Source organism: Callithrix jacchus, chromosome 21, assembly GCF_049354715.1.
Source record: "Callithrix jacchus isolate 240 chromosome 21, calJac240_pri, whole genome shotgun sequence".
NCBI lineage: Eukaryota > Metazoa > Chordata > Mammalia > Primates > Cebidae > Callithrix > Callithrix jacchus.
Window position 1 is genome coordinate 22,368,764 of NC_133522.1, and position 27,477 is coordinate 22,396,240.

Genomic DNA, 27,477 nt, shown 5'->3' on the forward strand with positions numbered 1-27,477 from the left:
AGCCTTTAAAAAGAAGCAAATCCTGTAGTTTGAAACATGAGTGAATCTGGAGAACATTATGTTAAGTGAAATAAACCAGGCTCAGAAAGAAAAGTACCTTGTGATGTCACTTACATGTGGAATCTAAAAAAGATGAACTCACAGAAGCAGCGAATAGAATGATGGTTACCAGAGGTTGGAAAGAAGGCAGTTGGGAAGGTGTTGGTCAAAGGATATAACATTTCAATTAGATAGAAACAGTAAGTTCAAGATATCTCTTGTATAACATGCTAACAATAGTTAGTAACAATGTTTTATTTTCTTGAAAATTGCTGAAAGAGTAGATTGTAAGTGCTTTTATCATAAAAAATAAATATGTAAGATAATGCTTATGTTAATCAGCTTGATCTAACCATTATATACTGTATAAATATTTAAAAACATGTTGTACAAGATGTATATACATTTTCTCTTTCTCAGTTAAACATTATTTTTTAAATGGTGTGTTTCATGTTACACAAATTATAGCTGAGTTAAAAAAAACTTTAAAAATCATTTATTTTGAGTTATACACTAATACCAGTAATCTTTTCTACCACTCTGTATATTAATATTTTAAGCTAATTGGGAGCTAGAGCACCTTTTTAAGAATGGTCCTTCCTCAAAATATGCTATTTAAAACTGATTCCCATGGACTGTCATTCTTCACTTTCAGAGAATATCTTTCATAGTCTGAACTATGTGAATACAGACTCAAGTTCTTTTAACATGCAAAAGAAACATTTTAAGCTACTAATTAAAAATTCAGTGATACATAGAATTAATTTTCTGGATGATTTTGGTAGGTACCTGTAATAACCAGCAGTAAAATACTTCTCATCCATGTCTGCTACCTAAAGCACTAATAAAATAAAGTGTCCTACAGAATGATAGAATGAGGAGAACCATCTCACTATTTTTTTACATTTAAGAAACTGATTCATATGTTGAACTACTATGAATATTATGAAAAACATTTTATCTATGAAAAAGTGTTTTAAATGATTAAGCTGAAAAAGATAAATACTCCATTCATAATAATGACTCAACTTTGCTCATTTTAACTAACAGCAGACAGAGTTCCCTCCTTAGAGATATCAATATTTGAATGCTTTGGGGCAAAGGGAATAAGATAATAAAATTTAGATCCAAGTCTTACCCAAAGGCACCTACCTGTCAAAAAAAAAAAAAAAAAAAAACCCTCTTGATCCCGCCTTTTCATCAGAAAAAAATCCGTAAACCTAAATGAAACAGATCATTTTTTTCAGGGTTCTCATCTAAGGAAGTAGCAAGCCATAGTCATCTCTCCTGTCTTGTTCTCCGTTATCAGCCATATCCAATCCAACACTGTCTAGTGCACTCCTTGCAATTTTGTTGTTAGGCATACTGTGAATACACTTACAAATAGGGGATTCCCTGACTGCCTGGGTCGCTGTGGGAGACAGAGCCCATCATCCAAGGATAGAAACTGAACAGGAGCAAATATTTTCTCTCCTTAGTTCCAGAGCCATCAAGTCACTGGCTCATAAATTAGGCCATGGAAAGTGGATGGTCCAGCTAGTTCTTTGATTCTTGAGATGTAAAGATGCAAAGATGCAAGAACAGTTTGTGATCGTACACAGTTGTCATCTTGACATTGAGAGCCCAGTGTGGTGTTCTTACCAGCCTACTCTGGAATGATTTTGGCTGTCTTCAGTTGGCTACTTTTCTTTTGTTCTCACATGTTTTCCAATATCAGTTTCCAATTTCCCATCAATTCTGTTAGCTTTCTGATATCTTTCCAATAAATTTTTCATCTTCTTGGGTTGGCTTCTGTTATTCTCAACCAAGAAATTTGATCAGCACAATTGCTAAAGACTTTCAGTTTTCTTTCCTAATTGTCTTGGAAACTTTCCATGTGTCTCAATCTTCATTTCTACAACTATTAAAGACCAAGCTAAAGCACCTATTTTCATTCCAAGGCAATGGCTCTGCCCTCTTCTACTCATATCCATGCACATCCTTTCAGAATCCATCTTCTGCAGAGTAGCTAGAAGGAGCTCTTAAAAACATAAATTGGTCAAGTGCGGTGACTCACACCTGTAATCCCAGCACTTTGGGAGGCCAAGGTGGGCAAATCACAAGCTCAGGAGTTTGAGACTAGCCTGGCCAACGTGGCAAAATTCTGTCTTTACTAAAATTACAAAAAATTAGCTGGGTTCAGGGGCAGGTGCCTGTAATCCTGGCTATTTGGTAGGCTGAGGTAGGAGAATCACTTGAACTCAGGAGCTGGAGGTTATAGTGAGCTGAGATCATACCACTGCACTCCAGCCTGAGCAATGGAGTAAGACTCTGTCTAAAAAAAAAGACAAAAAAAAAATCATAAACTGATCATTTCACTTAGCTTAAATCCTTTATGGCTTTTTTGATATTGTTTGGCTCTGTGTCCCCACCCAAATCTTATCTTGAATTATAATTCCCATGTGTGGAGGGAGGAACCTGTAATCCCCATGTGGAGGGAGGGAGGTGATTGGATCATGAGGTGGTTTTCTCCATGCTGTTCTCATGATAATGAGTAAGGTCTCATAAGATCTGATGGTTTATGTGTTTGACGGTTCCTCCTTCACAGGTTCTCTCTCCTGCCACCTTGTGAAGAAGGTGCCTGCTTCCCATTCCACCATGATTGTAAATTTCCCGAGCCTTCCTCAGCCATGGAACTGAGAGTTAATTAATCTCTTTTGTTTATTAACTACCCAGTCTCTGGCATTTCTTTATAGCAGTGTGAAAATGGACTAGTACATTCTGATTCCTCAAAGACCAAATCTCTACATGTATTCGTCTCTACTTTTTTTTTTTTAAACCAATTTAACCGTGCTTTCTGTGCTCTAACCTCACTGAATTTTGTTCAATTTTTCAGGTGAATTTTGCTACCTATTGCCACAGAACAACTATCTGGAATTTATTTTTATTCATTCAACAAATACTACCTGAGAGTTCTCCTTTCCCCTAGTTAATTTTAACTCAAACTTAAAAACAAAGCTCAAACACTGTCAGAATCCTCAGTGAAAGCCAGATTTCTTTGTCAGAATCCCTTTTCTTTCTTTTGAGAGCCTATAGGCATCAGATGTAATCATATACTTGCTGGTGTGATTTTGTGAGTCCCTGTCACCCTCAGTGATCTGTAAGCTGTAGGTTGTCAGGAATCAAATCTATCTCTTAAATTCCTGTATTATGATGTTTTCCAGCACAGTGCCTGGAAATTAGTAAATAGTCTATTAATATTTCTTAAATAAAACAGTCATCAAATAATTCACAGAATATGACTTAGATTTAGAGGGTTATGATACATATATTTCTAAAGTTAAATATTTACAGTATGATTTCTGTTTGTTTTTCCACATTGTTCAACTTAGTAGTTTATCGGCAGCTTTCTAGAGGTAAAAGTTTCCCTCTCATTTGTGTTCTCATTCATGTTTCCTTTGCCACAACATTTCTCGCACTGTACTTCTTAGAAAAGCAATACTTGACATCATGTATCTCTATTTCATTTAAGTTACTCAATTTAAAGCCAATCATCTTAAATCCTTCTAACGACTTCTAAACTGACCCTTACTAAGGAAAAGAAAATGTTTATTTTTTTAAAAATAGCCTTCCTAGTCAAGGTTTTTCCCCAAGCTTAACATATAGAAATATTTTCTCTCCCCCTGCAATTTACTTAGTCATAAGTTTTTAGTTCAAGTTTCAATTTCAATAGCTGGAAAACATTTAATGCTAAAATAAAAATGAATGGTTCCCTCCAAATAACACAGTGTTCTTTGAGAAAGATCACTTAAAATATCAAATTCATCTCAGCTCCGTTATCAGTTGTTCTGAAATTTTCCTTTGGGTCATTTATCTTTGTAATCACTGTTTTGATCCACATTTTGGCATTTAGTAGGTAGTACATATAGTATGTAAAAGAATACACATGTATAAAAATTCACCCATTATACCCCTACTAAAATATTTATCATAAAGGAACCAAATTCAATGTGTTCATTTTTATAATAACTTTAAAGAATTCATGTTTAATTAAAAGTGATATATAAATCATGCTGTTTGCTAGCACTATTGACTGTGCCGTTCCCATTCTGCCAAACTTAATATAAAATTAATTGTTAATTTTCAGACCAGTAGTCTTCCCTTCACCAAGAAATATGCTGATTGTTTAGACATGAGTCAGTGAATTATTAAACTTTATAACTGAGGGCTTTCTTCTGTGATGTCTTAAAGTAATTCTCAAGATTCGACACTACTCTCAATGTCTACATTTTCCCCTTCTAAACACTGAAAAGAAATGTTTTGTGATACAACTTTCTAGATAAGTCTATGCATCAAGTGTATTTCACATTCAGTTGAATGGTTACTATTTCAGTAAAGTGCACTTAGCATTAACAGTAGTATGACCTTGTAGAGTGGCAAAGAAGGGTTTATCCCTTGTACAATCAAACACACAACAGTGGACTAATCTAAGTTTTTTCCCACTTTATAATACTTGAAGACCTCTAGGTTAGTCTGACCTTACATAAACAAATATAGCAATTCAACAGCCTTTCACATGCTTGTTCTAAACAAAACCTAAAGCCAAAATAGCCACCAAGTCCAAAGTAACTGATGAGTAACTTAGGGAGTACTTGGCTCTATCTTCAAGGTTAACATGACCTCAAATGACAAAATGATATTACTTACTTACCTTGTATGCATTTCATGCATTGTTAGGAAAATGGGTATTTCACTTTTTGAAGCCAGTCTGAGAAACCTGACCAATACATGTTTCTGTGGCATTGCCCTCTTTCAACCAGAATCTACAATTAGATTGCAGGGCTTTTTATTTCTATCATATATTTTGGTCTTGGTAATAAAGCACACTGACTCCCTCATTAAGTAGAGATCCAATTCTTTTTGTCCAGGTGAAGGGAAAACATATTTCCCAATACTTTACCTCATGCCTGACAGTAATGAGACCTTATTTGTTTCATATCTCTACAGCAGCTCTTCAGAGCATTCCATCCTGCTGAACAAGGCTAGCGTATGTCCTTGCTCATGCCAAGCTCCTTCCAGCCTCTGTGTTCCTAACATTCCCATGACCTGGAATACCTCCTTTCTTCTGACATTTTTCTTTCTCTCCCTTATCTCCAGTGACTCAACACTTTTTATGATTTTTCTATGTACCTCATTATTATGATGGATGAAGCCCATGCCTGGGAAACACCACCATAATTGCATGTAACCAGTATCTCTTATGCTTCTTAGAAATTCAGCTCTAAATCCCCCCATTTATCTCTCATTCAGGAAATAAAATTGGAATATAAGTGAGAATCATACACCATGAATCAAATCTATTGTTTTAAATGAAATAATTGGCAAGGCTTTGAAAATTATGTTAGCAGCAAATTATCTGTAGCTCATGCCACAAGTAGTGTATCATGGCATTGATTGAAAATCACTGATCAAGTCAAATTGAATCTTATTTATTTATTGAGACTCAACTCAAATCAACTATAATTCAGGCTATCTTCATTCATTCACTCAATAGTTATTCATTGTCTGGAACAGAAATTGCCCAGGGCATTGGGGCTATAAAGACAGATAAACCTGTTATTCTCAAAATGAACATGGGGCACTCCCCAGTTTTTTGTGACAGATATTTTTGCACTTTTGAGTTGAGCAGATATAAAATCTTTATGGATACAGCTCTCAAAGAAAGAACTCCATTTATTAGAAAAAGCACAAAGATAGATATCTCCACTAGAGCTAAACAGATAGTCATGTAAATTAATAGTCAATCAGTAAAAATATAATTTGTAGAATTAGGTAAATAAGGGCAAAACTTTAATGTCTATTCATTAATTTAAAATGTATAATTTCTGTAGAATACCATTGAATGCCATATGAGAGTCAAAGAAATAATCTCTGAATAGAAAGAACAAACAATTTAGAAGGGGAGATAAAATGTACACAGAAATAACAAAAATATTAAACCAATGTATTTGTAGATATAATGTCCATGCACTAATTCCATGTTATCTTTTATAAGTTATTATTTAACCTACTGTATTATAACTTCTGATCTATGCCTTAATCTTGGATCTTATTGGTACCAGCAATCATTCCTTAATTTCAGGAAAAAATAATTTTTTGCATCTTACTTGACCATTTCATATAATTTAAAATTGAGAATCAAGGCTCTTCTGTTTCCAAGCATAATACTTCTAATTTACATCTTTTCTTTCTGACAATTCTCATTCATATATTTTGATTCTTTTTTGTCTTCTATTCCAGACATTTGGTGTTCCTCGGTGACCTTAAGTCTCTTGTCCCTTCCCTTGAGATATTCTATCTGATTTATTTTTTCTAATCTCAGGATGCCTACATTGAACAAGTCCAGTAGCACCATTCACTTCATCATGTAAATGAATTGTCTTTTGAAAATGGTACAGAGAAAAATCTATATAGCCAAACGCATACATGATTGCTCTTCATCTATTTTGGGTCTAGAAACTCAGTTCCCTTTCCTCAACTTCCTCTCCATGGTTTATTTAATCCATTGCATGAATTAGCTTCATATATAAATTTACCTATACAAGCAATGTTATAGTGGTTTCTCTCCACATTGTGTTCCAAACTGCAGCCATCAACCAACTCTTGAAACCTGATATCCTTACTTTATTCAATATTTGGGTTACTATTCATGCATTTATTTTCTCAAACTAGACGTTTAGGAGCCAACTTTGACTTCTTCCATTCTCTCCACACAAATTCAGTCATTGTGTGTTGTCAAATCTGATTCTGAAATCTTTTTTAAATCTGTCAGGTTGTATTCATTCTTTATAATTTTATATATAGAAAACAAGTGATTCTCTTAACTTTTCATCCTATCCATAATGTGTCTCAATGTCATGAATTCTTCTCTGCCTATTCACTTTTTGGTCTTTTTTCACTATTTCCTGAAAACCCGTCTTTGCTTCAATGTTTTCTTTACACCTGTGATGCTTCTTACCAAATTATTTTTTATTTATTTGTTTATTGCATTTTAGGTTTTGGGGTACATGTGCAGAGCATGCAACATAGTTGCATAGGTACACACATGGCAGTGTGTTTTGCTGCCTTCTTCCCCTTCACCCACATTTGGCATTTCACCCCAGGCTATCCCTCCCCAAATTATTTTTTAAAAACTGATTTCCAGAGTTCAAGTCCAATGTGATTCCCTTTACAACTTTTATCAATTCCCTTTTAGTTTGATTATCCTCCATGAGATATTATCCTTTCCCTTCTTCAGATTCCCACAGTAATTTATGCCAACCCTAGCAAAACAGTTCTGATAATCATCACTTCTTGTAAAATACATGTTTCCTTTATTAGACTGTAAATTTCTTCAGGAAAAGAACCAGTTATTTCTTTATTTATATCTCTTTAGAATATGAATCAGTGTTCAATATATAGCAGATACTTGAAAATTTTGGGGGGAATTAAACTGCACTACTAACATTCATCTTAAAAACTAAACAGATTTTAAAAATATACAGCACTAGGTGATTCTCGTCCAAAGGCACACAGATTTAAATGGATGATTTTTCAGTGATTCTGCTTATACAATGAATGGGAAATTGAAAAAAGGTGAAACACGTTTACCAGTTCCTGAAACTCCAAGTTATTATTAAGCTACACAGTAATTTTAGATGGTACTACTCACTTAGTCTGTTTGCCACTTTTAATGATTAAAATGAGAGAAATGTAGCTTGACCTCCTGAAAATGTACTTGCTTCTGTAGTCTACTCTCTTCTGCTTTTATTCCATAATCTTGAAAATAAACTGTTCAATAAACAGTTTGTGGGTGATATTTGGACAGAATATGAAGGAGGAAATGAGCCATAGGACTATCAATGGGATGACTGAGGCTGACACGGGAAAGAATGAGCTCAAACACAGAACATACTCCAAGACCAATCACATGTTCGACCATAAAGTCAGTCTGAATAAAATTTAAAAATTGAATTAATGCCAACCATACGTTTGGACCACAGCAGAATAAAAATAGAAATGAATACCAAAATGATCCCTCAAAACAACACAATTGATGTATAAACAACTTGCTTTTGAATGACATTTAGGTAAGTAACAAAATTAAGGCAGAAATATGAAAATTTATAAAATAAATGAAAACAGACACACAATATACCAAAACCTCTGGGATACAGCAAAAAGTGTTAAGGGGAAAGTTGATAGCACTAAAGGCCTGTCTCAAAAAGTTAAAAAGCTTTCAAACTAATGATCTAACATCATGAGAAAAACAAAAACTAACTCCAAAACTAGCAGGAAAAAAGAAATAACTAAAATCAGAGCTAAACTGAATGAAATTGAAACACTTAAATCCATGCAAAGAATACACAAAATCAAAAGTTGGTTTTTTGAAAGGATAAACAAGATTGATAGACATCTAACTAGATTAATGAAGAAGAGAGAAGATTTAAATAAGCACAATCAGAAAAAGCAAAGGTGACATCACAACCAATGTCACAGAAATACAATAGTATCTGTGAGAATACTATTACCACCTTTATGAATGAGGAAATCTAGAGGAAATGGATAAATTTCTGGAAACACACAATCTCCCAAGATGGAATCTGGAAGAAATTGAAACCCTGAACAGACCAATATCAAGTTTCAAAATTGAATCAATAGTAAAGACCTAACCAACCAAAAAAAATTTTGGACAGCTGAATTCTGCCAGGGAGACAAAGAAGAGGGAGTACCAATCTTACTGACACTAACCCAAAAATTGAGGCAGAGAGACTCCTCTCTAACTCAATCTACAAAGTCAGCATTACCCTGACCTCAAAACCTGGAAATGACACAGCAAAAAAGAAACCTACAAGTCAATATTCCTGATGAACATAGATTCAAAACTCCTCAACAAAATACTAGCAAACCCAATCATCAAAAATTTAATTCACTGTGATCAAGTAGGCTTCACTCCTGGTATGCAAAATTGGTTCAACATATGCAAATAAATGAATGTGACTTACCACAGAAACAAAACTTAAAACAAAAACCATATGATTATCTCCATAGATGTGGAGAAAAATTCAAAATCCTTTCATGATAAAAACCCTTAACAAACTAGACATTAAAGAAATAAACCTCAAAATAATAGGAACCACCTATGACAAACTCACAGCTAATATACTGAACGGGCAAAACTGAAACCAACCCTCTTGAGAACAAGATAAGGATACCTACCCTCATTATTCCTTTTCAACACAGCACTAGAAATCCTACCAATTCAATTAGACAAAAGAAATAAAAGGCATCCAAATTGGAAAGGAAGAAAAGCTATCTCTCTTCACTGACTATATGATAGAAAACTCTAAAGGCTTCACCTTCTATACCTAGAAAACCCTAAAGACTCCACCAAAAGGCTTCTGGAACTGATAAAGTACTTTATTAAAGTTTTGGGACACAAAATTAATGTACAAAAATTAGTAGCATTTCTATATATCAATAACATTCAACCTGAGCACAAAATCAAGAATGTAATTCCATTTACAATAGCTGCAAAAAAATAAAAATAAAATATCTGGAATACATCTAACCAAGGAGGTGAAAGATCTCTACAAAAAAAAAAAAAAAACAACACAAAATGCTGCTAAAATAAATTACAGATAACACAAACAAATGGTAAAACATTCCATGCTCATGGATTGGAAGAATCGATGTCATTAAAATGGCCATACTGCCCAAAACAATCTACAGATTCAATGCTATTTATATAAAACTATCAATATCGTTTTTTACAAAACTAGAAAACATTATACCAAAATTCACATGGAACCATGAAAGAGCCTGAATAGTCAAAGCAATCCTAAGCAAAAAGAACACAGCTGGATGCATCACATTACCCAACTTCGAACCATACTATAAGGCTACAGTAACCAAAAAAGCTTAGTATTAGTACAAAAACAGACCCATAGACATAGGAAACAGTCTAGAGAACCCAGACGTAAAGCCACACACCTACAGTCATATGATCTTTGACAGACAAAGTTAACAAAAATAAACAAAGGGGAAAAGACTCCTTATTCAATAAATAGTACAGGGGTAGCTTTCTAGATACATGCAAAAGAATGAAACGACGCCCTACCTTTCAGAATGCATAAAAATTCACTCAAGATGGATTAGAGATTTAAATGTTAGACCTCAAACTATAAAAATTCTACAAGAACGTTAGAAAAGAATGTATGACTAAGTCCTAAAAAGCAATCACAACAACAACAACAACAACAACAAATGAAAAGTGGTACCTAATTAAACGAAAGTGATTCTGCACAGCAAAAGAAATTATCAATAAAGTAAAAGACAGCCTACGGAATGGGAGAGAATATTTGCAACTACACATCTGAAAAAGGTCTAATATCCAGAATCTATAAAGAACGTAAACAGGCCAGGTGTGCTGGCTCAAGCCTGTAATCCCAGCACTTTGGGAGGCTGAGGCGCGTGGATCACGAGCACAAGAGATCGAGACCATCCTGGTCAACATGGTGAAACCCCGTCTCTACTAAAAATACAAAAAATTAGCTGGGCGTGGTGGCGCGTTCCTGTAATCCCAGCTACTCGGGAGGCCGAGGCAGGAGAATTGCCTGAACCCAGGAGGCGGAGGTTGCCGTGAGCCAAGATCTCGCCATTGCACTCCAGCCTGGGTAACAAGAGCGAAACTCCGTCTCAAAAAAATAAAAATAAAAAAAAGAACGTAAACAACTCAACAAGCAAGCAACAAATAACCCCATTAAAATATAGGCAAAAGACATGAACAAACACTTCTCAAAAGAAGACATATAAGTGACCAAAAAACACATAAACAAATGCTCAACACCACCAATCATCAGAGAAATGTGAATCAAAATATGATGGAACAGCATCTTACATCAGTCAGAGTGGCTCTTATCAAAAAGTCCAAAAACAGCAGGTGCTGGCAGGGCTGCTGAGAAAAGAAAACTCTCATATACCATTGGAGGGAATGTAAATTAGTTTAGCCACTGTGGAAAGCTGTTTGGAGACTTCTAAAAAAAAACTTAAAACAGGTCGGGCATGGTGGCTCACACCTGTAAACCCAGCGCTGTGGGAGGCTGAGGTGGGTAGATCACTTGAGGTCATGAGTTCAAGACCAGCCGACCAACATGGCAAAACCCCACCTCTACTAAAAATACAATACAAATAAACAGGCATTGTGGTGTGTGTGCCTGTAATCCCAACTACTCAGGAGTCTGAGGTGGGAGAATTGCTTGAGTCTCGGAGGTAGAGGTTGCAGTGAGCCAAGACTGTGTCACTGCACTCCAGCCTGGGCAACCTGGCCAATATGGTGAAACCCCATCTCTACTAACAATAGAGTAGAGTCAGCCATGGTGGTTGGTAGACCAGCCAGGCATGGTGGTTGGAAGACAGTAGACCAGCCTGACCAATATGGTGAAACCCCATCTCTACTAACAATAGCCAGGCATGGTGGTGTGTGCCTGTAGTCCCAGCTACTCAGGAGGCTGAGACAGGAGAATCACTTGAACCTGGCAGTGAGCCAAGATCACACTACTGCGCTCCAGCCTGGGTAACAGAGTGAGACTCCTTCTCAAAATAAAAAAAAATACAAGATGGGAGCAATGGACACTGATAATTACTAGAGGTGGGAAAGTAGGAGGGAAGAAAGAGTTGAAAAACTATTGGGTACTATGCTCAGTACCTGGGTGATGGGATCAATCATGCCTCAAACCTCAGCATTTTGCAATATACCCATGTAAGATATCTGCACAGATACCCAATGAATCTATATAAAATAAAGTTCCAACTTTTTAAAAACAGAAAAGAATGACTACAAATACCTGAGGTCTTGAAGCAGGAGTGTGCTTGGCATTAATATCAGTTTGGCTCCCAGAAAAATAATTTGAGTAGAGTCTAATCAATACTCTATACAAAGAACAAGAGAGTATAAGAAAGTCATTGGGAAAAATACAGTACCGTGGACTAATAACAGTTCTCCATTACTGCTATTAGGCCCAACAGGGCAAGGGGTGAGAGTAATTGTAGGAATTAGAGCCAGGGAGAAATGTGGTAAGAGGGTTACCTTGTAGGAGTAAACCCTTTCAACAAAGGCTGCATGCGTCCTGCCAGCAAAGAGCCTATACGGAGGGAGTCAGTGGATACACACGCTAATCTTACTCTTGTCCACCCTCTGATTTCTTGACAGTGCCTGCTACTGGCTGAAAACAGAAGGCCAAGGCACCCACTGATAAAATTTGTACTGTTCTCCCTCTCAGCACAGAAAAGAGAAAAGAAGCATGGAGAGTGGATCTTCAGGGGCAAATGGAAGGTCTTTATCATAGCAAGTCTGAAGGACCCAAAGAGGCCAGAGTACTGGGAGCCCAGTAGACACACGAGTAAACAGCAGAAGAGGAGAGCAGTGAGGCAAGGGCTGGATCATGTGGGGCTTTGTTTCCATAATGTGGACTTTGTGGTTTATTCGGAGTGACATGGGAAGTCACAGGGTGTTTTTGAACAAAGGAGAAGGCAAGGATAGAAGCAAGAAGGGCATTTAGGGCCTATTGCCGTAATCCAGGTGAGAGATGATGGCGTCAGGGGCTGGAAAAATAGTGAGCCTGCTAGTGTGAAAAGGAATCATATTCTGAATGCATTTGGAAAGAAGAGAGCTGTCATAGTTTATACATGTTGCCTGTGAGAGACAGAAGATGATCAAGGAACCCTGGAGGTTCTGGGCCACAGAAACAATAGAGTTGCCATTTTGCCATTTACTGAGATGGGTAAGGCCTCTGAAAGTGTAGGTTTCACATGGCTATTAGGCATCTACGTAGACATGTCATATGTGATTCTGGCAGAGGTTGAGCCTGGAAATATAACTTTGGCATTTGTTAGAATACAGATGTTAGATAAAGCTGTGGGACCTCATGTGATTAGGCAAGGATTTAGTGTAACTAAATAACATTACCCTAAAATGGACTCCTGGGAATTCTAGCATTTAAACTTTCATAATGCAGGAAGGAAGCATTCAGCTAAAAAGATTGAAAAGGACTAGAATGTGCTCTGGCAGGATTCTGGTGGGTGTTGAGTGTAATTGAACAGTGTAAACTGAAAACAATTTGGGTCAAAGAAAGCTGTAGCTATAATGAGAAAAATGATCAGAATATGAGAGTCATTGATATTTTTGATGACCTTGGGAATATTTAAAAGGAACAGAAATATTGATGTCTACATTTTAATGGTGATTAAGATATAATATTGATCTTACTATTTTTGAAATATACAGTTTCTGCAACTTAGTTGTTATATTATTCAACACTTTGGCCTAATTTTTCTGTAACAAATTGACATTTTAAAACAGGTTGGTCCACCAGCCTATTTTAGGTTGAGAAACCCCATCTCTACTAAAAATACAAAATTAGCTGGATGTAGTGGCAGCTGCCTGTAATCTCAGCTACTTGGGAGGCTGAGTCAGGAGAATCACTTAAACCCAGGAGGCAGAGGTTGCAATGAGCCAAGATTGTGCCATTGCACTCCAGTCTGGGCAACAAGAGTGAAACTCCGTCTCAAAAAAAAAAAAAAGAAGTTGGTAAAAAATACATTTTGAAGATATTCCGACCCAAAAACTAGATGCATCTAAATCTCATTTCCTATTTAATTTACTTTGATATTATTACCTTTGACACTAGGAAAGAATTTGGAGGACAGTGGAAAGTTCTAGAATTGCCCATATGTAGCCTAAAAACAGGGTTAAGACTGCAAAGATCTAATAAATAATGAGCATTTATAAGATTCAGCTGCTTTCCAGAGTAGGATAGGCAGAACAGTGGCCACCAAGATTTCCGAATTCTGTTCCCAGGAACCCCTGAATATGTTACCTTACCGGGCACAAGAGACTGCCCATGTGATGTGATTAAGTAATGATCTTTGAGATAAGGAGAATATTCTGGATTACCCAGGTGAGCTCCATGAGATCACACAGGTCCTTAAAATCAGAGAACTGTCTTGGCAATGGTCAGGAAGGTACAACTTTGCTGGTTTTAAAGACAAAGGAAGAGGGCCATGAGCCATGGCTTGTGGGTGGTCCCTAAAAGCTGGAAAAGGGAGGGAAACAATTCTCCAGGAAGAGACGCAGCCCCTGCCAACACTATGATTTTACCCCCTTTTGGTCTATGTCACACATCTCACCTACAGATATGTGAGAAAATTAATTTGTGTTGTTTTTATCCACAACATCTGTGGCACGTTTTTACAACTGCAATGGAAAATTAATACACAGTGTCATGATTTTTTTTTTAGATGATCATCTCAGTTGAATAAAGAAACAACCAAAATGCTGAATTTGAAGATTTCAAATGAGAAGCAGTTTCTTTCCCTCACATTCAAGTGCAGGTACTGGTCTAGAGCAGCCTGGACCCTTCCCCACTAAACCTGAATGTCCTGAGAAGGTGATGTTTATGCCCTCATTGTAGATGAAGGAACAGAGAGGTAAAATATATTTATAAGATGCCCCCAAATAATAAGAATGGATCCAGCACTAAAACCCATTTTCCACCCTGCCCCCAGCACATTGCCTCAAAGGCTTTCAAACATTCTCTGCCCATATATGCTTATGAAATCCAAATAAATTTGGAAGAAGGATGATTACACGCAATTTCCTTTTGGCTGCCTGATTTCCTTTTGGCCTTCTGCAGTTAAGAAGTCTCTGTATTTGCGTGGTCATCTTAACACACAAAAGGAACAAACCAATATACTCTAATCATAGTAGCCTGCTGAGGTCACCACAAAATTGACCTCTGAGAGGCTCTGTGTTTCACCTAAGAAAACAGCAATACCAGTAATTTAAGAAAAAAAGAGAAAGACGTATTTATCAGCCACATTGAAAGATAATAGTCGGTGCCCTCTTTGTCTTTCCTGTCCCTTTATTTTTTTGCTAATGAGGGAGAGAAATAATCAAGGGCATCAGGTGTAGGGTGCCCCTTAAACTAATTAACAGTCCTTTGGGGAGTTTCACTAGCCTCCCTCTTTTGTCCAGTTACTTGGCAGGAACCTGGGTGACCAGGTGGTTTTCTGGTGCTGTAATGTTGCTGAGGGCTGTTGGAGGTTGTAAAAGGGCTTTAACTTATCTCTTCTAGATCCTTGGGTTCAGCCAGTTCAATCTCTCAGACCAGGTTTTCTTCATTTCCCCCGCTTCACACGGCTATCTTTGATAAAGGAGAACCTGGTGAAAGTCAGCATGTAAATACCACCTCCTGAGTTCTACAGCTCAAATTTAGTAAGTTATAGAAAAATCTGGTATTGTTGCTTTCGTAGTATGAGGCCAAGTACATTTTAATTAAAATATAATTGCCTCACCTAGGAGGTGTTTGAGGAATTGCAAAGAAAACCCAGAGTCTGTCTCTCTTTGTTGTGTTGCTTACTGAGTGTTATCCTTGGTGGAAGTGGCTTGTATTTCATTACAGGCAGAGCACTGCAGGGCTGTTTATTTCCTGCATCTACAGAGTATAAAAACAGTTCAATGAAAGGAATAGTTGGGATTGAGGTATTTGATAGAAAGGAAATGGGAATATTTGTCCATTTGGGCGAGGAGACAAGTTCAAAGAGGGAGACTTTTGTTTTCTAAAACTATGGTGAGCAGCTCAGGTTTCATGTCAAACATCAGGGTTTCATGCAGGATGTAAACATTTCCTGCTGGCCAAGTCTGTTTCTATAATGGTAACCCCATAGATACTGTGCTACTTGCCCTGTAATTGTGCCAAGAGTTCCTGTATTCAACAGGGGAGGTTAAAAGTCAGTCTGGTTTCACAGCTGTTTTGGGTAAGAATTGGCTTTCCAGCAGCTCTAGAAACTTACAGTTATGCTCCTCAGATAAACATTAATCAGTGGCTATAATTTCACAAGAGGATTGTAGAGTTGTTTGTAATGAAACTGGAAATATGTCTGTGTGGGTGTGTATTTCATGTTGCCACGTAGGGCACTCAGGGACATTAGTTTTAAGAAGGCCATTAATGAATGTAGATAACTGTAGAATTTTATTTCATAATTTCTTCAGGCACACATTAAGGTGAAAATGAACATCATTGAAAGTTTAAATGGTAGACCTTATTTTCCCCTTGACTTTCAGTAAATTTAAAGATAGTTTATCTTCATTTTTTATTAATCTCAATTTGGCACTGATTCCCAATCAGTGCCAAATGAAAAGTGCCAAATGAAAAGTGCCAATGAAAGCTTCAGCTTTCATTTTCTCTTTTCTTTAGCCTTTCAAGTACTTATTGATTTATAAACAAATACTTAAATATAAGGAAGATGAAGATATTTTGATTTAAAGCAATCCTAATGATGAAAAGAAAAATTATTTTTAGCTATAGAGGAAACTCCCTCCACGGCATCTCTTTAATGGGTTTGGGTTTTCATATTTCAGGTCTCCTTAAACTTGGGGCCATTTCTATTCCTTTATAGGTTTCCTAATTCATGCCCAAAAGATAGTATGAGCTGTCTTTGACAAACCCATTTTAGAGCTTGCTCTGTGATCTGGATCACAAAGTTGACATTGAGAATTATGTTATTCTTCTTGATAAAGGTTGCTAGAAATGGCAGAACCAACGTAAAAGACGTTTTAAAGCACTTGAAAGACAGGACATCCCGTGGGCTTTTCTGGCTAATGAGACATGCTGTACACATTTCTACTCAGGAGGCAGAGGAAAGCTTTGGAAAGAGAATGGGGTATAGTCATCACAAATATTTTAAACAGACTATAACATGCTAAGGACAGCCAAAGCTGTAATAAAAGAAAAAATAGAAAGCATCAACATAAATGGTGAAAGCTGCATTTTATCAATGTAATTATCCAAGTCCTTTGATTTTTCTGGGAGACTATAAATGAAAAGAGGTGTGTGCAAGAACCTTTCCAGAGAAAGAAGTCTATGTCCTCTTCCATGCTACCTTCAACTAAAAATGAATGAGGAAAAATAATATATAGTTGTGTCTGTGTTAAGGTTTTAGATTTTTAACAAGAGAGAATAACATTGATACACATATTAAAGCAATATTTTTAAAATTGATAGTTGTTCAACAAATACTCTAAAGTCCTATGTATGTTATTGTCCTTGATGAAGAAGGGACTTTCCTTGGTCTAATAAGGAAATTATACTCCCCTGTGTATAAATGGCATTTTGCATTCATGGAAAAAAATTCAGTCCTTTGTGATATAAGGTTTATCATCTGATGATATGGTAGCCTCTAGCCACATGTGGCTATTAGACATTTAAAATGTGGCTAGTCTGAATTGAGATGTGCTACGAAGTGTGAAATATATGCACAATTTTAAATCCCACACAAAAATGTTAACTATCTCAATCATATTCTTATTTTGATTACACATTGAAATGATAATAATTTGGACACATTTGGTTAAATACACACATTATTAAAATTAATTTGTTTTACTTTTTAACATTCCTATTGGAAATTTTATATTACAATTTAAAGTTGCATAGGTTGCTCACATTATGTTTCTGACCTAGAAGCCAGTCTTAGATAGTTGCATCTCTATAACTTTAGGCACTGAAGTTACTTTAAAAAATAAAAGAAACAAGAGATTTCAACTCTAAGAAATGAAATAAGGAAGAAACTCAAAAAATGAAATGACTTTGGCTTGGATATGTGGAGAAGAAAGTTCGAGAAAGAGGAAAAAGGGGAACAATAGAATTAGGGAGTCAAATGACTGCAGAAAGCAAGGCAAATGAGTCAGATGATGAAATATCAATGCAAAATAACAAGAGTACTACAGTGAACACACACACACACACACACACACACACACACACACACACACAAAAAAAAAAAACGGAGCTCCTATCCTCTTGATCAGTGGCCCTATCCTGCAGATCTCATATATTTGGTTTCCAAGTAAATACAGGAAGATTGATGGTTTTGCACCATTCTTGCTCATGAATTTTCTTCCTGCAAGTTTAGGTGGACTCACTTTAATGGTACAAGTTATTATTATTAAGTATACCTCCATCATTTTATCTCTACTGAAGTTATCATTGCTCATATTGTAATTCTTCTCTGATGGCATCTTCCATGCACTGTGTATCAGCCAAATAGTCTAGGTCTGAAACATCAAAATGATTTGACAGATCTACAGGCTCACATCTTGTCCCATTCTAAACCTTCAAAGTTATATGGAGGAAATGTAATAAAAATTGATTCCACAAAGATACTCAAGCCCTCAACCTTCCTTACATGGTCAGGATAATAAAAAGATATATACCATACCAAAATTAATTTCCACTGCTCCCTTGGCCTTGGATAAATGAAAAACTATAGTTTTTAGTTTTATGGATCTCCTAGCCTTCACCAGCACCAATGTTGAGGAAATTAAACAATTAATCTTTCTTTTAATTGTATAGGAATATCAGTCAGTGAAGTAAACACAACTCATTCCACTCTTGCTCAATGAAAGTTATCTACTGTGAAGGATTAGCTGCCATGTTCAACAATAACCAAGCTCTTGTTTTCCAATAAAGAGGTTAATTGGCTTCAGAGAAAATACATGTACAGAACACATAGGCCTAATATTGGTTTTGCAAAGTCCCGGTGTGAGGGAAGTTAATGTTTCCTGTTTATTAGCTGTTTTACAACAATCTGCCCTTGACCAATAATTATGCTTACATAGCTGATGCTAATATGTGTCAGCGCAATAGCTACTTAATGTGTCCTCTGCACCTGTGTGCAGTTGAGTTTGCCATCATCCCACAGCCTCCTTCGTCCCCACTCTTTGGGGGTTGTTTCCTGTCTCCAAATGGACTAAACACCCAGTTGGTGGAAATTCCAGTGTCAAAAATCAGTCTGCCGTTCCTGGACCTGTTTCCTTAAATTCTAAATGTAACCATCTGTTTTGCAGATCTATGTGGTTAAAAATGAGAATAAGAAAAGTAGAGGATACTTTCTAAACTGAAAGACTTTTTCAAGGAAATTCACACAGGTATCCCATACATATTCATTGGGGAGATGCCTCTGGGGTTTTGAGAGCATATGGAATTACTGTAGATCTTGCCAAATTGCAGATTTAAGCAGGGCCTGATAATCTGCATCTGCAACAGGCTCCCAGGTAATCCTGACAATGCTGATTTGTGAGCAAATATTGAGTAGCAAGGCACTGGGGCTCCTTAGGATCACAGGCATCATGATAACTACTTACTGAGGTACAAGCAAGTTATTACTTTCTGAGTAGCAACCACACTTTCTATTTCCTTTGAAAAGGCTCATAAAACTTGCCTGCATTGTACCTCTGGACACAGAAAACCCCCGATAATTTTGTGAAAAGATGGATCATTACATGACAGACCACTGAAACTGATTTTGTCCATGAAGATGATCTAAGTCACATGCAGCAATAGGCTTTGGAGAGAAATGTAGGAAACATGACTTAAAGAAATATGGCAGTGAGTGTTACTGGGACAGTTAGACTCATGAACTCCTTGATGTCCTACCTTTTTCCTTATTTACCTTCATGTTTCTCCCTCTCCTATAGATTATTTATTCCAGTTTGCTCATCTCACTTCATTCTGAGAGCAAGCTAACTAGGTTACAAGTGGCTCTTTAAAAACCATCCCATGTAATAAATAGGGCACATAAAGTTCACTGATGTCCAGAAACAAGAATCAGGACTAGTAATAATGGTCTCTGAGACTTTGATCATTTTAAAATAGAGTATCTCTCTGTTACATCTTTTTTATGACTTTGGGAAATTTTCATATTAAATTTTTAAAAAATGATGACCAGGATGAAGAGACTATATAAAAATAGACTGAAGGACAATCACCATGCTGATATTCTTTCACGATACAAGTTTTCAACAATAGCTGTAAACTAGCAACTTTTCAATTAAGTCCAATCTGTCACGGTGGTGGAGGAAACAGTGTGGTCGACAGGCCTTGCAAAGAGATTTGGCAGTGAATGGCCAAGTTAGCATTTCTTACTGAAAATATGCTGTATTTGTTTAAACCATTGCTTAAATAGCACTGTGTATTTTTATTCCTTTGTAGGCATTTGTGCCATTAATTTAGATGGTATGTAATTAGGCACTGCAAGCTCAGTATTGAAGTCTCTGTTTTTTAGTCTTTCCCCTGTCTCTAAGCTTGCCTTGATGACAGTAAAGCAGAATGATAAAATAATGTTTTCTTCCCATCTTGTTCCCTCTGCCACATAGGAAGAAATTTTTGTTGTTGAGAATGTTAAGTGTCCAAATCATCTCTGAGCCCAGTTCATGGTCAGCACTTGAAGGAAACAGTTTGAGACAGCAGGAGTCTCTTAAACCATCCCACCACAAATCTATTACAATATAAAAGGACAGGAAGTAATGCATCCCTCCCTCCTTCAAACTGTAGTGACATGACGCCATCATTGTAGCATAAAGTACCTTCTTTTTCAAGGTTGTTCTTAAGAGCTGTGGAATTGTACATTTCAAGAGACCGCATTATTAACAAGGTTTGTATTATTAAAATCATACAGGTCATAAATTAACGGCATCAATATCCCCTGGAACTAGACCTTAGCCATGTTTAGTTAGAGACATTCTTATTTTTATATTGGTCTAATAACCAGGACCTTTCTCTGCTCACTACATTTCAGCAATTTCTATTTATTTATTTATTTATTTATTCAGCAATTTCTATTGGCTGTATCATCAGTTCAGTAGCGCAAGTACCAGAACCCCTCACAAGGGGCACGTCAATCACCCCATGTTCTCCTTCACCTCTCCCTCTTTTCTGTCTCTTCCCCATTCCCTCTCCCTTTCTCTCTTGAGTTGTGATTTATTTGGGATCTCTTGAACCTTTTTGATAAATAAGGTTATACACAAACCTAAGTTTGCAGGTGGAATCTCACTCCCTTGCACTCTCCACTACTCAATGTAATGTGATCAGACTTAGGAGGAGAGAAAGCCTACACATACGGATATTTCACTGAGGGCAGCTGCCCTGTATTCTTTCAACTGTTGACTGTTCTTGTGTAATTCAGAAGTTAATCCAATGCATGTTTTCTTTCCATTTATAAATTTCCCCTTTCAGGAAGAGTTTTTTAAAAGTCAACAAACTCTTCCTATTGTTCATGTGCTGATTATAGAGAATGGGTCCCTATTCATGGTTTAAATTTCCTTTTTGAGATTCTCACTGTGACCGTCAATTATTTCTGTTGGGTCAATGACTAGAAATTTTATAAAATAAAATAGTAACCGGTTGGGTCATGTGGATGTACACTGCTCTGTAGGACATGGAGTGATTTATAAGTTAAGGATATGAGTAACACAAAAGATAACTCTGTGTTGGTGGTGCTGAATTTTGTTAGAGAACAAACCTCACTGAGACTGACTTCAGCTCTACTATAAACACTCAAAGCAAGGGAGCTGCATGCGTTTTGGACATACTTTGTAAGGCACCATAAGGTCTATTTCAAGAAACTAACATAACAGTGGGTGATGCTAAATGCTGCTGAGGAACTGGCAATATTTTGCACATATGGACTGACTATGTGGCAGCATATATAAATATTTCATTTGCTAATTGTAGTTAGTTATCAGATTGCACATGAACAGACAGAATGACATATGAGAAGTTCCAAGAACACTGTGTAACAGGACATACAGCTGAAATATAGTTTTCTCACACTTGGTGAGATTTGAGCTCAGCAAACACAACTTATTCTGTATTCATTCATTAAGATTAAAATATTTTAAAAATCACCAAATTGAGAACATCGTTATGTTGTCGTATTCAAGGACCAATGCCAAAAGGAATGTGAGAAACTAGAGCTTAAGAGCTACAAGCTCACAAGTTGCTTGGCTTAATTTGGAACGAGTTGATAGTTCAAAATCTGATTCCCCCCCCCCAGATTAGGTACCCAATACCTCTTTTTTATCATTTTGGAGCTTAACCGATGAGCTAATTAGAAAAGAGAGAAAGCAGAAAACAATTTTTAAAATTGCAAAATCTCTGAAATCTGAAATTTCAAGTCAGTTTAAAATTTACAAGGCAAAAATGACAGAATTAGAAATGTTTACAGTTGGAAGAGAAGCAATTATAAAAAATAACTTAATGCACTTCCTGTTTTATAAAGAATTTATACATCCATCTCCTATAGATAAGGTATTTCTCCACTTTATCTATTTCTCCACTAGATCCCAAGTCTAGTTTGTCAAGGCTAGGATTGGAATTCTTACCTCCTAGACTTGTGCTTTTTCCAGCTTTGCATACTATCTTGATTACTATTAATCCTTTTGGGTTTATCTCTAGAATGTGACTTGGAAGGCAGGGTGGTTTAGTGAAATGGGTTTGAATTTTCCAATTGGTAATATTCAAGTTCAAACCCTAGTTTAGTTTCATTTATCTAGGAAATTGCCTTTATCTAGGAAAATGGATAATTAGACCTTGCTTTCAAAAATAAGGTTAACATTAGAAACACAGTACCCACAATGCCACAAACCTAAGAAGTTCCGAAAATGGTAGCTGTTATTATCCTTGCATCTTGGTGGCCTGGGTACTCAGTATGGACTCAATGAACAAATGACAAAATAAATGAAAAAATAACAGATCACATAAGAATGAATAAGTGAATGAATGACAATAGTAAGAAATGCCACTAAAAGATAAATGAAGAAGAGGCCTGTGAATATTTTCTTTGGGTTCTCTCCACATATTAGAAATGCTTTGTTTCCTTTTTGATTTCACTCATTCATCAAGTATGTTCTTTTAGCCTCTATAGTACCGGAAAACATGACCCAGAAAATTAGAAAATCAAAATGCACTGAATGGCTCAAAAATGTGTATCAGCTCAGCACAGCCTAAATTGGAAAATCTAATTGAACACCTATCCAAACAGAGTTTTGTAAACCTTACCTGCACTAACTATTCAAACTCAAGCAGAAAACCTCTCCTAGGAATAGGCCAATTTAATTAATTTTACTAAGTAGTAGAGGGCGACATGGCTTCGTGCCAGGGTACTTTTTTTTACTTTTTAAATGAATGTACACAAAATTACCCCTTATACCATTTCAACAACCTGCGTAATCAGACTGCCTGTAGAAACTGGGAGTCTCCAATGTTAACTTTGCTAAGGAGTCTTTAAGACCAGAGAACAAGGAGGGGTCTGCGGTTCCCTGGAAATGCAAAATGAAACACTCTTCTTTATGTTCCACAGAAGCCGAACTTTTACTACATAAAGGTCGAGATAAGGCAGCGGAGTGATCATAAACAATAGCTCTGCTGAGCAGTTCAGCCCACATAATTTTCTAGCTATAAAACATGTAGAAGACCTTGCGTGTGAGGGATATTTTACTTTAAAAGGATGTGGCCTAAAATTGGAGAATAAGTTAGGTATCATTTTTAACACTCCCTTAGTGCTCCGATTTTTCTAAAAAGCAAGGCAGGATGAAATACAAGAGAGCAAACCTACATGGATATTTGGATGAGATTTTAAGAACATTGATGTTTTTTTCTACTATAGTAGAAATACTTGCACATTTTTAAAAATTAGGAATGAGAAAAAAAATGTAAAACAAGGATAAAACCTAATTCTTTAGTTCAATATAAAGCTGAACTTGGTGAGGTTTTTTTGTCAGCTTTGAAAAAAAATCAGCTTAATTGACGCATACTTTTCATATAAAAGCAGGCTTTTAAGTATATAGTTTAATGGTTTTTGGTAAATGTGTACAGCAAGTGACCACTGCCAAAGCAAAAAGTTACTTCGTTTTCTTAGGAACTGCACTTTACACCCTCAATCATGGTCCTCGGCCATCACCAATACGCTTTCTTTTTTCTTTTCTTTCTTTTTTTTTTTTTTTGAGAGACCAAGTCTCGCTCTGTCACCCAGGCTGAAGTGCAGTGGCATCATCCCAGATCACTACAATCTCCACCTCCCAGGTTAGAGCGATTCTCTTGCCTTAGCCTCTGGGAAGCTGGGAATGCAGGCACCCACCACCATGACCAAAGAATTTTTGTATTTTTAGTAGAGTTTTACCATGTTGACCAGGCTGGTCTTGAAATCCTGACTTCAAGTGATCCTTCCACCTTGGCCTCCCAAAGTGCTGGGATTACAGGCAATAAGCCACTGTACCTGGCCCGTTATACTCTATCATTATAAATTGTTTTCCCTTTGGTAGACTTGTATATAAATGAAATCATACAGTACCTATTCCTTTAGGTCTGCTTCTTTTTACACAGCATATTTTTTATATTCACGTATGTTCTTGCATATATTACAGATTTGTGTTTTTTTGTTTCTAAGAAGTATTTCATTGTATGGACATACCACAATTTGTTTACATATTTATCTCTTGATAGACTGTTGGTTTCTAGTTTTTTGCTATTACTACCACAGTTGCTATGAACATTCATGCTAAGTCTCCATATGAATATATGCTCTCATTTCTTTTTGGTAAATACCTAAGAGTAGAATTGCTGAGTCGAATGATAAGTGAATGTTTAAGCTCATAAAAAGAACCTGCCAAAATTTTTTCCAAAGCGATTGCACAATTTTACTTTCTCCAATAGTAGCAAGAATATTTTCAAGTTGCTTTGTATCTTCAGCAACACTCCTCACTACCTATTATTTTAATTATTTGTCTTTCCCGATGACTAATGATATTAAGCATCTTATGTTATTGTTCATTTTCATATTTTCTTTTCTGAGCTTTCTGTTCAAATCTTCTGTTTTAAAAGTCGTCTTATTGAGTTGTAGCAGTTCTTAATGTATTCGGGTTATAAATTATTTGTCAGAAATAAGTATTGTCAATATTTTCTCCCAATCTGTGACTTGCCTTTTAATTTCTAAATGGTGTTTTTTAAAGACTAAAAGTTTGTAATTTGAATGAAATCTAATTCATCATTTTTTTCTTTTAAGACTCATGTTTTTTGTGTCCTAAAAATTTTTGCCTATCCAATCATATAAATGTTTTGCTGCGTATTTCTTCTAGAAGTTATGGGAAAAACCCCAAGCAATACTTTAACTCTATGCATTAAATTTTGATATGTGTCATTTTCATTTATATTCAATTTATTCTTTGTAGTTAATTTTTGATTTCTCCTTTGATCCATGGCCTACCTGGTGGTGTGTTTTTAGGGCTCCAAATGTTTGGGAATGTTTGAAATGTTTTCTCATTTAGATTTCTATATTGATTTTATTATAGTTTTAGAAATCGTACCCATATGGTTTCAATGATTTGAAATATTAAGACTGTTTATGGCTCTATATATGATCTGTCTTGGTGAATGTTATCTTAGAAGAAAGAGACAAAAAAAAAAAAACAAGAAATCTCAATCTTTCTTTAGGTTTCCAATAGATATACTTGTTTCAATCTGAAATATCAATTAAAGATTGAGTATGCTTTATCTACCATGCTTAACACCAGAAGTGTTTCGGATTTCAGATATTCTCAGATTAAGAAATATTTGCATATGAATAATGAGGTATCTTGGAGATGGAACCTAAGTCTAAACAAAAAATTCATTTATGTTTCATATACCCCTTACACATATAGTCTAATTAGGGATGCCCCTTACACATATAGTCTAATTAGGGATGCCTAACCCTGTATAAAATGTCACAGCATGAAATTAAAATTACTCTAAATACTTGCAAATAGCATAAGATATGTAAATATTTGAAGATTTGTCTCATCATAAGAAATCAACAAAATGGACTTTGCCAAGTCTAATCTCACATTAAAATTTAAGTATTTTTTGTAGAATAAATAATTTTATTCTCACATCTTTTAGTGGTATTACTTTGCCAAATAACCTATCTTCCACAAAACTCCTTTAAAAAGAAGTATTCTGTACATTTGGCAAAAGTTTTAAACAATATGAGCTCAAAAGAAAGCTTATCTGGCCAGAGTAGTTGGGAGCTGGTCAAATATGTTTATTTCATATAATCTTTAATACAATTCTTTCCATGCCAAGAAAAAAATTCAGGAAAACCAGCTATTATATAACTGAAAAGTTTTAGCTCACCAAAATAGCTGGAAAGTAACAACAATTTGGGTTAAGAGCGTCCTCTACTAAATTCCCAAAGCTTCAATGATAAAATAAGATGATAAGAAATAATGAGTGGTAGAAAGAAGGATGAGTTTTCTACAGCAGATTTTAGGGTCTTGCAGGGAATTAAACCATGTCTTCTCCATTACTTGCTAGCCAAGTATATACTCCCAAGTAGCACGATTTCAGTGAACTCTGGAGGACTATTGGACAAAACAATGAAATTATGTGCTAACCAGAAATCACAAGGGACTATATGGGAAGAGGTTGGATGAGGCAGCAGAGCAGGGAAGGATCTGGGTGCCACGTATGGAGAAGAACAACCTTTGTCTGGGCCTGGCAGCCACCATACATAATTCACTTTTCCAATAAATTTATTAGGGTTTCTTCTCCAAACAATTGGTAGATTTTCCACCATTTGAATATTCCTTTTGAGTTCTCTTTTGATGTCATAAAATGGTATCTGTTAGGAGTCTACAATATTCAAAATCTTGAGCAAGAAGAGGGAAATTTAAAAAAGGATTTTGTTTTCTTTTAAATTCAAATTAGTTTCCTCAAGCCACAGCTGGAATAGATTATTTTTGACCTTTCCTTAAGTTATAATTTATTTCTTTACAAGTCTCCACCATCAAAGTTTTCAGGACAGTAAGAAAAATGTCTGCTTCACAGAGTTGAGGGCATGATTTGCAACCAACCATAGTGATGATTTGAAATAAATTTGGGATTCTTTCTCCAGAGATTTTCAAAATCCTCAGGCTAATCACAATCATGTTCAGCTGGTAAATTTTTTTTGGTTTAACCCTCTTACTCTTTCTTCTCCTGATTTTCTATAAGTTCTGACTTTTTCTGTGACCAGCCTGATTATTACACAAAATAATGCCTGTAAGCTAATAGTCTACATGTTTTCAATGCTACCTATTTTTTCAGGAACCGTATGCTGTTTTGAAAGGAAAATATGTTGGGACCCCCCAAATCACTAAGAAAAACTCAAGCTGGAAACTACTTGGGGCAAACCTGCCTCCCATTCTCTTCAAAGTTATCCCTCTGCTCACTGAGATGGATGCATATCTGGTGGCCTCCTTTGGAAAGGTTCATCAGGAACTCAAAAGAATGCAACCTATTCTTTTGTGTCTCTCACCTATCTGTGACCTGGAGGCTCCATCTCCACAAGTCCTCCTGCCTTTGCTTCAAGATGTCCTGCCTTTCCAGATGGAACCAATGTACATCTTACATGTATTGATAGATGTCTCACGTCTACCTAAAATGTATAAAAACAAGCTGTGCCCCGACCACCTTGGGCACATGTCATTGAGATTTCCCGAGGCTGTGTCATAGACATGTCATCAACGTGGGCAAAATAAACTTTCTAAATTAATTGTGACCTGTC

General features: G+C 36.1%; 1 long non-coding RNA gene across 2 annotated transcripts; it reads left to right on the plus strand.

Moving 5' to 3' along the window:
• The first annotated feature begins 170 nt into the window (after positions 1-170).
• On the plus strand, positions 171-27,450 carry LOC144580645 (uncharacterized). 2 transcript variants are annotated; one of them, XR_013530579.1, is made up of 5 exons: positions 171-239; positions 14,356-14,448; positions 15,192-15,331; positions 20,273-20,550; positions 27,018-27,450. It is a non-coding gene; the product is annotated as an uncharacterized LOC144580645 (long non-coding RNA). The 2 variants fall into 2 exon arrangements; XR_013530580.1 differs by lacking the exon at positions 20,273-20,550.
• Positions 27,451-27,477: the final 27 nt, after the last annotated feature.